At 34.6% G+C, this 10,695-nt stretch overlaps 1 long non-coding RNA gene across 1 annotated transcript; it reads right to left on the bottom strand.

Annotated features, from left to right (window-relative positions):
• Positions 1–677: 677 nt before the first annotated feature.
• Positions 678–4,838, bottom strand: LOC149781693 (uncharacterized). Its single transcript, XR_016414520.1, has 3 exons — positions 4,123–4,838; positions 3,333–3,427; positions 678–1,409 (listed from the first exon to the last, which is right to left on the bottom strand). It is a non-coding gene; the product is annotated as an uncharacterized LOC149781693 (long non-coding RNA).
• Between the last annotated feature and the right edge of the window lie 5,857 nt (positions 4,839–10,695).

Genomic DNA, 10,695 nt, shown 5'->3' with positions numbered 1-10,695 from the left:
ATATTTCGAAATAACTCATTTGCTATCAACAAGCTGTTCCAGTTCTGTCCAGTCCGGCACTAGGTCAGTCTGACCTCTTAGCAGTATCAATGTCCTCTTTGAATCACTTGATTTTGCTGAAATGTTATACATGCCTTGTCTTTACGCCCGGCTGTAGAATGTCCATCAAATTCCATGAAAAACGATGGAAAACGCTGGAAAATTCTAGCATGGAAAACGCTGGAGTATTTGGACTAATATTCCAGCCTCTGTCCAGGGTAGGCTGGAAAACCCTGAACAATTCTTGCATGGAAAACGCTGGACAATTCTAGCATGGAAAACGCTGGAGTATTTGGACTATTATTCCAGGCTATGTCCAGGGTAGGCTGGAAAACCCTGGACAATTCTAGCATGGAAAACGCTGGACAATTCTAGCATGGAAAATGCTGGAGTATTTGGACCAATATTCCAGCCTATGTCCAGGGTAGGCTGGAAAACCCTGGACAATTCTAGCATGGAAAACGATGGAAAATTCTAGCATGGAAAACGCTGGAGTATTTGGACTAATATTCCAGCCTATGTCCAGGGTAGGCTGGAAAACCCTGGACAATTCTAGCATGGAAAACGATGGAAAATTCTAGCATGGAAAACGCTGGAGTATTTGGACTAATATTCCAGCCTCTGTCCAGGGTAGGCTGGAAAACCCTGGACAATTCTAGCATGGAAAACGATGGAAAACCCTGGACAATTCTAGCATGGAAAATGCTGGAGCATTTGGACTTATATTCCAGTCTTTATCCAGGGTAGGCTGGAAAACCCTGGACAACACTAAAATTTAGCTGAAAATTGTTGAAATATTTTATGAAAACGAGATTTTTAACAGTGATGCAACTTTTATTTGATGATAATTTCAAGAAGAACATGATCCAAATTACCCCAACCAACTCCTTGTATTGACTGTGATGTTTAGTAACTTTTAAACAAGGAAACAAAAATTAAAAACTATACTTGTCACTGGTAGCTTAATCGGTTGTGCACTAGTATTCAGTAGACAACATGGCTTAAGTTGTCATAAATGTCGCTACACTTCTACTGGTGTGTCATAAAATCCAGATTACTGGCTCCTTAACATCATCCGAGTTTCTAAAAATATGTTCTCTTACTCTAGTTATAGTTTGAATTTATTCTGAAGCAATCTTAACAACAAAATAACAGAAATTCACGTTAATTTCTATCTCAATTTTAATTAAAAAAATTTAAAATATTTCTTTTTACATGTGTTGTTTCATAGTTCATTCACCACATTTCTTATTTTTCTGTTGTCACCACTGGAGTCTGTGGAAGTGATGGTACTCTTGAAGGTTTAACCAAATCGCAAAGCTTCTGTCTCACCATCACCTCCCCAATGTTATACTTCTCCTTCATGATTTCTGAAATACAGATCACTGTATATTAATGAATAGAATCAAGCAAGATTTCAAATTTATTTCAATCCCATATATATAGAGAGAGAAAGAGAGAGAGAGAGGGAGACAGAGAGAGAGGGGAGTGAGAGAATGAGAGTTATGCCTGAAACATTTCATGCAATTACAGTACTTTTACAATCCCTGAGGTTGGTAATTGTAATGAGGCACTTGGCTTGATGACTAACTTGATAGGCTTAAAAACCTGTGGTTTCCATCACAAATTAAACTGGCTACCTAACTGCTCCTGTGGCCTAAGTCTAAGTGGTTAGAGCGTCTGCTAAGGGTGTGAGAGGTCACAGATTTGAACCCTTAACTGAGTCATACCTAAGACTTATTAAAAAAATGGTACTATTAGCTGCCTCGCCTGGTGCTCAGCATTAACCCTTTACCTCATGCAAGCGTCTTTTGACGCCTCTACTCCATTCACGTGGAAGCGCCTTTTGACACCTGCTGTAAACAGCCATTTTAAGCCGGTTTTCATAGCGCCACCTTCGGGGAAAACCCCCATTTAGATACTACATTCATTTCTGTGAATGACAATTACATCAGATCACGTGGTCACTGTTTATGCCCTGGTCGATATCTGCTATTTAAAGTAACTGGGCCATAATCTCCACTCTCCAAAATGGAGGTCGCGGATTTCATTCAGTACTTACGAAGTTTTCACGATTAGAATCAGAACTACGAAAGATTCAATAACTTAGGTAAAGGCTCTGATATTGATGCAGGCAGCAATTAGTTTTCATAAATTATCAAATTCAGATGACTTAGTGATGTAGATGCAGACGACAAATTGTAAATTTCAAGTATGAGAAATGGCAGCTACGATTGGTCACGCGGCCTCACTGACATGACAGTGAATGAGTCCTCTCAAGATTTTAAAGCACGTAAAAAATTCTTCAGTGAAAAATAATTACGCAGCTATAACAATCAGACTTTTAATCTTAAAATTTTCCACACATAATAGATGTGTACCAAAAATGTGAAATGGTTACAACTGCTGTTTAACATAAAATACACTACATTGCTTAACAGTTAACAGGCAGGCCTATGCGTATGGAGTCGAATAGGTAACAGGTGCTCTATTTATAACATGCTGCACTTTGTAATTATGCTCTATAAGGTAAACGGTTAAGAGGTTAGTGTTAGGACTGGTCAACCTGGTGTCAAGATAATGTGAATGGGTGGGAGACATTATGCTACATGTCTGTGGCATGATATCCCAGTGCTAGACATCACTATAAATTGCCACACTGCAGACATCGTAGCGATGTGACTAAACATTTGTTAAAGCTACGTTACTAAACATCTGAATCACGCACACACAAACTGGCTACCATATACATGCAGTTGTGATTATACCATTTAAACTGAAAGTAGATTTACATTGTCCATTTGAATATTGCCTGTCTACACTATAATGTTTCAAGTAGTAGTTGTGTGTACGTTTAAATTTCATAATAATGTTCCAGCCTTAGTTCATAAAAAAATTTTGTTACAATTTGGCATATATTTTGTCATAGGTTAACAAAGTTTAAAACGCATGGTTAATAATTTAAAATATACCATAAATTATTTGAATTCTGGACTGGTCTTGGAGAGGTTGCCTTGTGTGTACTTATTATTGGCTCTTGCCCCAGTTAGTGTCTTGCCAATATATTCACCAGAGCTGCACAGCATTCTGAATATTTATTTAGCAACTTTGTTAAAATCCAAAATTTGACATATTTCTGCCTCATGCTGGGTGTGAAAAAAAAATTAATCCAAATTTTCACCATGATGATTCATTATGCACTAATTTTCTGATATATTTACTTATCTACATACACAACTCCAGGTTACAGCTAATGTTCTAGACATTTGAATTTGAAACAAATGTGGTATTACCTCTCGCTTGCTTAATTCAAATTAAAAGATCGAAGAATTTCAATGAAGCTGTCGCCATCAAGTTGTTTACATAACTGTGCCTTGCCACTTTTTTTCTGAAATTAAAGGACACAAACTAAACAAGTATTTTTGGTGAGGAAAATTGATAATCATTTCCAACAGTTTACAACTGTACATTCTTATTAATTATACAATAAGTTACTATTAAATGTTACTGAAATGGCTGAATATAAATTGGATAGACAGAAACAAGCCATAATCTGAATTGAAGATTAATTGGAAAAGAGATCTACCGTTATACTTCCGAGTCACAGTCTAAAATTAATTAAAACAAATATAACTTATTGCAACAAATAGCGCACTGTCTGGAAAATAATAACGAAAATGTAAAAAATACAAATACCAGTCGGATCATTAATAATATCAAGGGTGAATAAAATTCAAAGTGAAATTTACAATTTGGAAATGTATATTCGCAAGGCCGGCATGTACCAACTTTTTTGAAAGACAGACACGAGATGACTGGTCATTGTGCATTAGGATGAGTAAAAAATATTACCAATTATGTAAACAAAGCTTAAAACATAACACATACCATTCAATATCCTTACAAGTTTTGACGTTTAATTTATCAGTCTTCAAACAGCATAAAAAAAAAAGAAATTGTTCCATATAGGATATATTTCGTAATAGCTTTCCGTAAATTTACATCACGCGAAGTCTTTCGCAGCTAAGGTACTTGGCGGCCGTGCAAATAATTTTGCTACAATTGGACTGAGTAATGACTTACCTGCTATTTTCGCAATAATACACTCATGGTATCCCTTGAATCCACGACAAACCGCCATCACTTTCTCTCCCGTGCGATATTCCTTCATTTCTTTTCGTGGCGAGTGTGCATCAGCCATACAGATTATGCCTCCCTGAATGGGACGATCATTCACCCATATAACCAGTGATATTTCTGGTTCAGTGGTCATCTTAAAATCCTGGGATATTTTATATTTTACAATTTCAATGACACTCCAATCGAAATTTGCGCCCAAATTCTAGACTGGTTATCCAAAGCGTTTTACGGTGCCAAATTTGGAACCAAAATTTACAGAAACGGTTTTTTTTTTTTTTTTTTTTTCTTTTTACAGAAAATTTGGTTCTAACGCATGAAATCGAAATATGCCGGCTTTTTCAATGTAGTAATTGGTTAAAAAAAATAAGTTCATAATTTTATATCCCATCATAGTCAGCTTCATCAGCCATCATCATACGGAGCAACCTCGGCTATTTCTTCGTGACAAAAACGTGACTCCGATACGTGAAGGCGAATACTTGACAGAAAAATCAGACATTTTGTTCTCTTTTGATTTATGATTTATGTAAAGAGTTAATATCTATACATCGGATACCAACGCCGTGATTTGGATATGTTGGGGAATGATTGGTTTACAGTAAAGTGGTTTTAGAAGACAAAGTTTACGACCAAGAGGCAATATCGTGTCGAGGTGTGGAACACAAATTGGACACCCAAATATTATAGGTGAGTATGAAATAAACGGAGTCTCGACTTTATCTCGTTTGCCCAAGTATAAACTGACTATATGATTAACCGCCCAACACTATATATGTATGACTGGTAATTAAATTGTAAGCAAGTATTTCAATAAATGTGAAAAGATATACAAGGTCAAAAACAAGTTTCCTTTTGCACCAGTTTTAAAATTAGAGTAGGTATTTTTGTTTTTCAATATATATGTATATATAACTTTCAAAGCAACCTAATTTGTGGAATTTTATTTTAACAGCCATAACCTTGTAATTGTCAGTCTTGGAAATGTTAACTCCAGTGATACATATAAGCCCAAACAGGGACTGCTATGGTATTATGATAAAGTTGTGAATTTCTTGAGTATTTGTAGATCTAGTCCAAAAAGGTCTTTAGGTTACTGCTAAATTTTCAGACTACTTCATATATAAGTAAAATCATAACTTAAGTAACTTAAGTCCTGGAAAAAGAAATTCTGAAAAATTTCACATTAATCTTAGCAAGATTAAAATGTACACAAGTTTTACCATGAAGATGATTTTTGAACGATATGTTAATGTTTTAATCAGTCTGACTGTACAGTCTGTAAATGTTTTAATGCTGGTGAAATCATTCAGTATTTACAGACAGAATATTCAATGTACGTGTTTGAACAGAACATTCACTCTGTATGGGTTATCCAACACACCATACACAATATATGCACAATGTACACCATATCATCACATACATTTATGAAGTGTATGTTGTATCACATGTACTTTGTATGATTGAGTATATTATTGTGTATCAATTACTTGTCATTTACATGCATTCATTGTGTATCATGTTTGCATTACCCATGTTTACCCATGTTTAAATGATGCATGCATTAACATTGGATTTGTGAAACTAAACTACTGTAACAGTGTAATATTAACTGTACATATTCAATTCCCACAACAAAACAATAATGTTTGAATGTTAAGATTTTAATATGAATTATACATGTTCACTAAAATTCGTATTTCTCATTACAGTGTTGTTGATCTAGGTGAATCCAGTTCTGTTGGTCTTGGATATTATGAAATTGGTGATTGTACGTAATACTAATCTTCAAATATAATGAGAAATATCAACAGATGAACCAACTAGATATGGTGACAGTAACATGAGTTTTTCATCTGACTCAGAAGAAAGTATAGAGTTTTAATCAAGTTCAGATGATGAACAGTATCATCAGGTGAATGAAGCAACTCAGTCTTACCCATCCCATGTCACAGATCCACCACTTTATGTCATAGCCCCATAACAAGATATATATTGTAGTGAAATCACAAAGTCTGTACATGTTATTGTCCTTGGGGCTTTGCCAACAAGACATAATTTGTCAGATGCCAAATATGTGACTTTCTGGACTTAATTCAGTTGCATCTTCCATCAGCAAACACAGGATTGACAATCGTCAAAGATTTGAAGGAAAAATGTGAATTCAGTAAGGAGTATCTCAAATACAATTTTTATTGTGGGATCTGCAAAAAATTGTACTCCGTTAAAGAATAAATGTGTGAAACTGGGGGCTGTACAGGTGTACATAACTAATAATTATGAGCAAACATCTCTTTGGAATGAAGTTGGCTCTGACAAGAAAGAAGACTTCCTTTCATCATCAAAAATAGGATCAAGTGTCTTCGAGAACCTATTATTGTTGTTGAAATTGGAAATGCCATATATGGTACTGTTCTCCCCAATCATCATGAAAAGGACTAAAATGGTTCTCACCATTGCACAGCAGAATTTCATACTTACACACTGTAGTGTCAAGCTCAAGTGGTGAACAGATTTGGACATATTTATGATTTTATATGCACCAGATATTTTCTGGTCAGGATTTAACTAATTTTTTCAGGATATCTTTTCATACATGTATAGTTTGTGTTACACCAACATTTTTGATAGTGATGTTCTTTTGATAATGAACATTTAATTACATATGTGGTACATACAATAAATGATGTACTACTTCAACACTTGTAGTTTGTTTTTTTAAAGCAGGGGTCAAGTGTGTGTGTGTGTATGGTTTAGTTTGTTTATTTGACTTGTGTCCTCTATTTCTCAGTATATATTTATCATAGGTTTGAAATAATAGTTTAGTTTCAAGTTCAAAAATCTGTGTTACAGCGCAGTTTAGTCATGATTGCTCTTTCTTTAGGTAATTCAAAATAATTCTTTGTACCAATCTTGAAAATTGACTAAGTTCTTTTCCAGGGTTTTCCATGCTGAAATTTATCCCAAAAATTCTAAGTCCAAACTGTCCATCCTTTTCCAGGGTTTTCCATGCTGAAATTTATCCAAAAAATTCTAAGTCTAAACTGTCCATGCTTTTCCAGGGTTTTCCATGCTGAAAAAAATTCAGAGTCCAAAATGTCCATCATTTTCCAGGGTTTTCCATGCTGAAAAAAATCAAAGTCCAAAATGTCCATCGTTTTCCATGCTGAAAAATTTCAAAGTCCAAAATGTCCAGCATTTTCCAGGCATGTCCAGCATTTTCCATGCACAATGTCCATGGTTTCCATGCTAAATTCTGCAGAATATTTCATTTTTCCATCATTTTCCAGGGTTTTCCATGTTTTTCCATCGTATTCCATCCTTTTCCAGAGTATACGATGGAAAAAGTACAGCATGTAATATATCATATTTTAATGTCCTATGACTGGGTTGTACTGAGTAAAATATAATGTCATTGACTAATTGACTCTTATTAAAGTCATTATTTTGAAAAAATATACATAACATAGATATGCATGGATAAGCTTAACTGCTAGTAGCGATGCACATGATAATAAATTTTCATCCCCTATAATAAATAACTGGACAGTTATAGTCAGAGAGCCTGGAGCATATGTTTGTTACCCTTTGACTTTGGCTTACGCAATATGATCCTGTATCCAACTCATAACTGTAATTGCATCTAGTTTTACCAGTATTGACTATGACTTATCAAGTCTGAATAAGATGAGCAATGGTTACCTTTGATCTTGATCTTAATAATATGACTATGTGATTCATGATGCATGTATTTGTTGTGATGCATACCAGTACAAAGTTTTTGGGTCCTACTCTCAAAGGACTCTCGAGTGATATCACAATAAATATGATTACTGTCATGAAATTGGCAGATAGGACCTTGACCATGATATGTTACACACTGACATGAAATTGGCAGATGTAAACCTGACCATGATATGTTACACACTGACATGAAATTGGAAGATAGGACCTTGACCATGATATCCTACACACTGACATGAAATTGGCAGATAGGACCTTGACTATGATATATTACACACTGACATGAAATTGGAAGATAGGACCTTGACTATGATATATTACACACTGACATGAAATTGGCAGATAGGACCTTGACTATGATATCCTACACACTGACATGAAATTGGCAGATAGGACACACTGACATGAAACTGGCAGATGTAAACCTGACCATGATATATTACACACTGACATGAAATTGTCAGATGTAAACCTGACCATGATATGTTAAACACTGACATGAAACTGGCAGATAGTACCTTTACCATGATATGTTACACACAAAATGAGATATAAAAAAAAATTGAGCAGGCAAATGTATAATGCTTTCCATTCAGGATAGAAAGAATGATGGCCAAAAATAAAGAAATACAATGTTTATGTTATTTAGCAAAGCAAAACAAACAAATGAGCCAGGTATTTAAAACCAATAGTCTATAATTTGATTGACTTGCATGAATGAATTGATTGATTTGCATGAATGACTGACCAATTAAAGAAATGCCAGCTATCCCCCATTACTTGCATACTTTATAAACCTCTCTCGATCTCTCTAAAAATCTATAGAAGAGGGCACTGGTCCAGACTTTTCCAGAATGTTCTCGGGGAAAACCAATAAAGCTGGGAAGTTGTCCATAACAAAAGGGGTTATTTGCTCACATATAGGCAATATTTATACAATATAAAATATTCATGTCAGATTAAATTAATTTAGCTACATAGAGATACATTGTTAGCTAATAAAATTAAATCATATGCAGGGAGATACTGAAATAAAATGTATGAATGTATGTATGTATGTATATGTATGTATGTTATGTATGTATGTATGGTCAGATTTTGTAGAGTCTTCATCATGGCAGCATGAGGCGGTCACATTACTTTCTGCTGGATTTTACCTTAATTGTTATATGAAATTATATTTTCAATAAATCCTCTGTATTCCTACACTTTTGTTACCAAAGCACCTCATAAAGATTGTGAACTGAGAGATTAGACAATGTGTAAGCCACTTAACATTTCTGCCACCTTACTGACTGACACAAGAAGACTATCATCATGGTGCAGCCTCAGCTGGACATTCAAAAAGTCATCTGCAAAAAGAATACAATTGAATACCACAGTTTGCAGTACCTCTTGCTCATGTCTTCCCATATCCTGGCCTTATCAGATACCCTTGCTTAACCTTGCAGTAAATCCATTAAGTCAAGCCAACAAGGGTAGTAATACAATTTGTTTTTGATCACTGGACTCATAAACAATGTACTGATTTGACAGTCACACAATATGACCAACTTTACAAGTCTGACAAAGCATTATTCTGCACATCTACCTATATTAACTACCATTTTGTATAGAATCCTTTTTTTAAAAAAAAGGATTATAACAACAGCATCAACATAAAGTAGTTTCTCCTTACCTAAGTAAAATACCATTCTTCCAGATGCAGATCTAAACAAGGAATATGTTTTCCTGACTTCTATAGATACTCATAAGAAACGTGCCAAAAATTTTGCAGTTGCCCATAATAGCATTAAAAGTATAATTTACAGAAATTATTAAATTTTTGGCAGATAAAATAGATTTCATTGTCATAATACTAATTTTTATAAGTCTTTGTATTGACTCTACCAGGGTTCAAACCCATGACCTGCCATATCTGAGGCAGATGCTCTAACCACTTAGGCCACCGTGAGCACTTTGGTAAAACAATTCAAGAAAAAGTCTCTGAGAACATACTGCTAGAATGATGAGCTGGAAACACTATATCTTGGATCATCTGGTGAATTATTAATCTGCATTTTTCTAATAAATGTTATGCATTAGAAAAAAGATCATTGTTGTAGAAAGCACAGAATTGTAAATGATACCAGGAAATTAAGTGAAAACTTCATTAACTTTGGCAATGAAGTACATTTTGACTCCTTGAGTCATCAAAGCATCAAGGCTATTAAAGACAACTGTAACACAGATACAAGTTTTAATTTAAGCAGGTGATAAAGTATAGAAAATATTTAGAGGCTTAAATTTGAAAAATATAAGGGGATCAAATTTCTGTAAAACTGTCAAAAGCAGGGCACCAGACATTGCTGGTTATGCTACAGTTCTGATTAACTAAACACTGCTTTTCCTGATTTTCTGAAGGATGAACAAGTTCTGATTTTCAAAAAGAAAAATCCTCTTGACAAAAGTCACTACAAAACCAATTAGAATATTACACATTATATCATACTGTTTGAGAATGAATTGAGACCCAGTTGGCATAATTTTTTGAGAACAATTTAAACACAGTGGATACTTAAAGAATACCATGGATGCCTACTTATTCTTTCGTCAGTTTCTTGAAAGTAGTTTAGAGGAGTGGTGTTAATACAAATGGGTGTAAATGGGTACAAGAAAATTAGCATTAATTGGCCATCTTGGATAGAGCCCATTATAAGTTAAAAATGTCCATTGGCTTAACTCACACACATCAACTGACCATCACCTACACATGCTGACCAGCATCACATC

Source organism: Sinohyriopsis cumingii, chromosome 15, assembly GCF_028554795.1.
Source record: "Sinohyriopsis cumingii isolate HCF-2022 chromosome 15, ASM2855479v2, whole genome shotgun sequence".
Classification (NCBI taxonomy): Eukaryota; Metazoa; Mollusca; class Bivalvia; order Unionida; family Unionidae; genus Sinohyriopsis; species Sinohyriopsis cumingii.
This window is presented reverse-complemented; position numbering and strand designations above follow the sequence as displayed.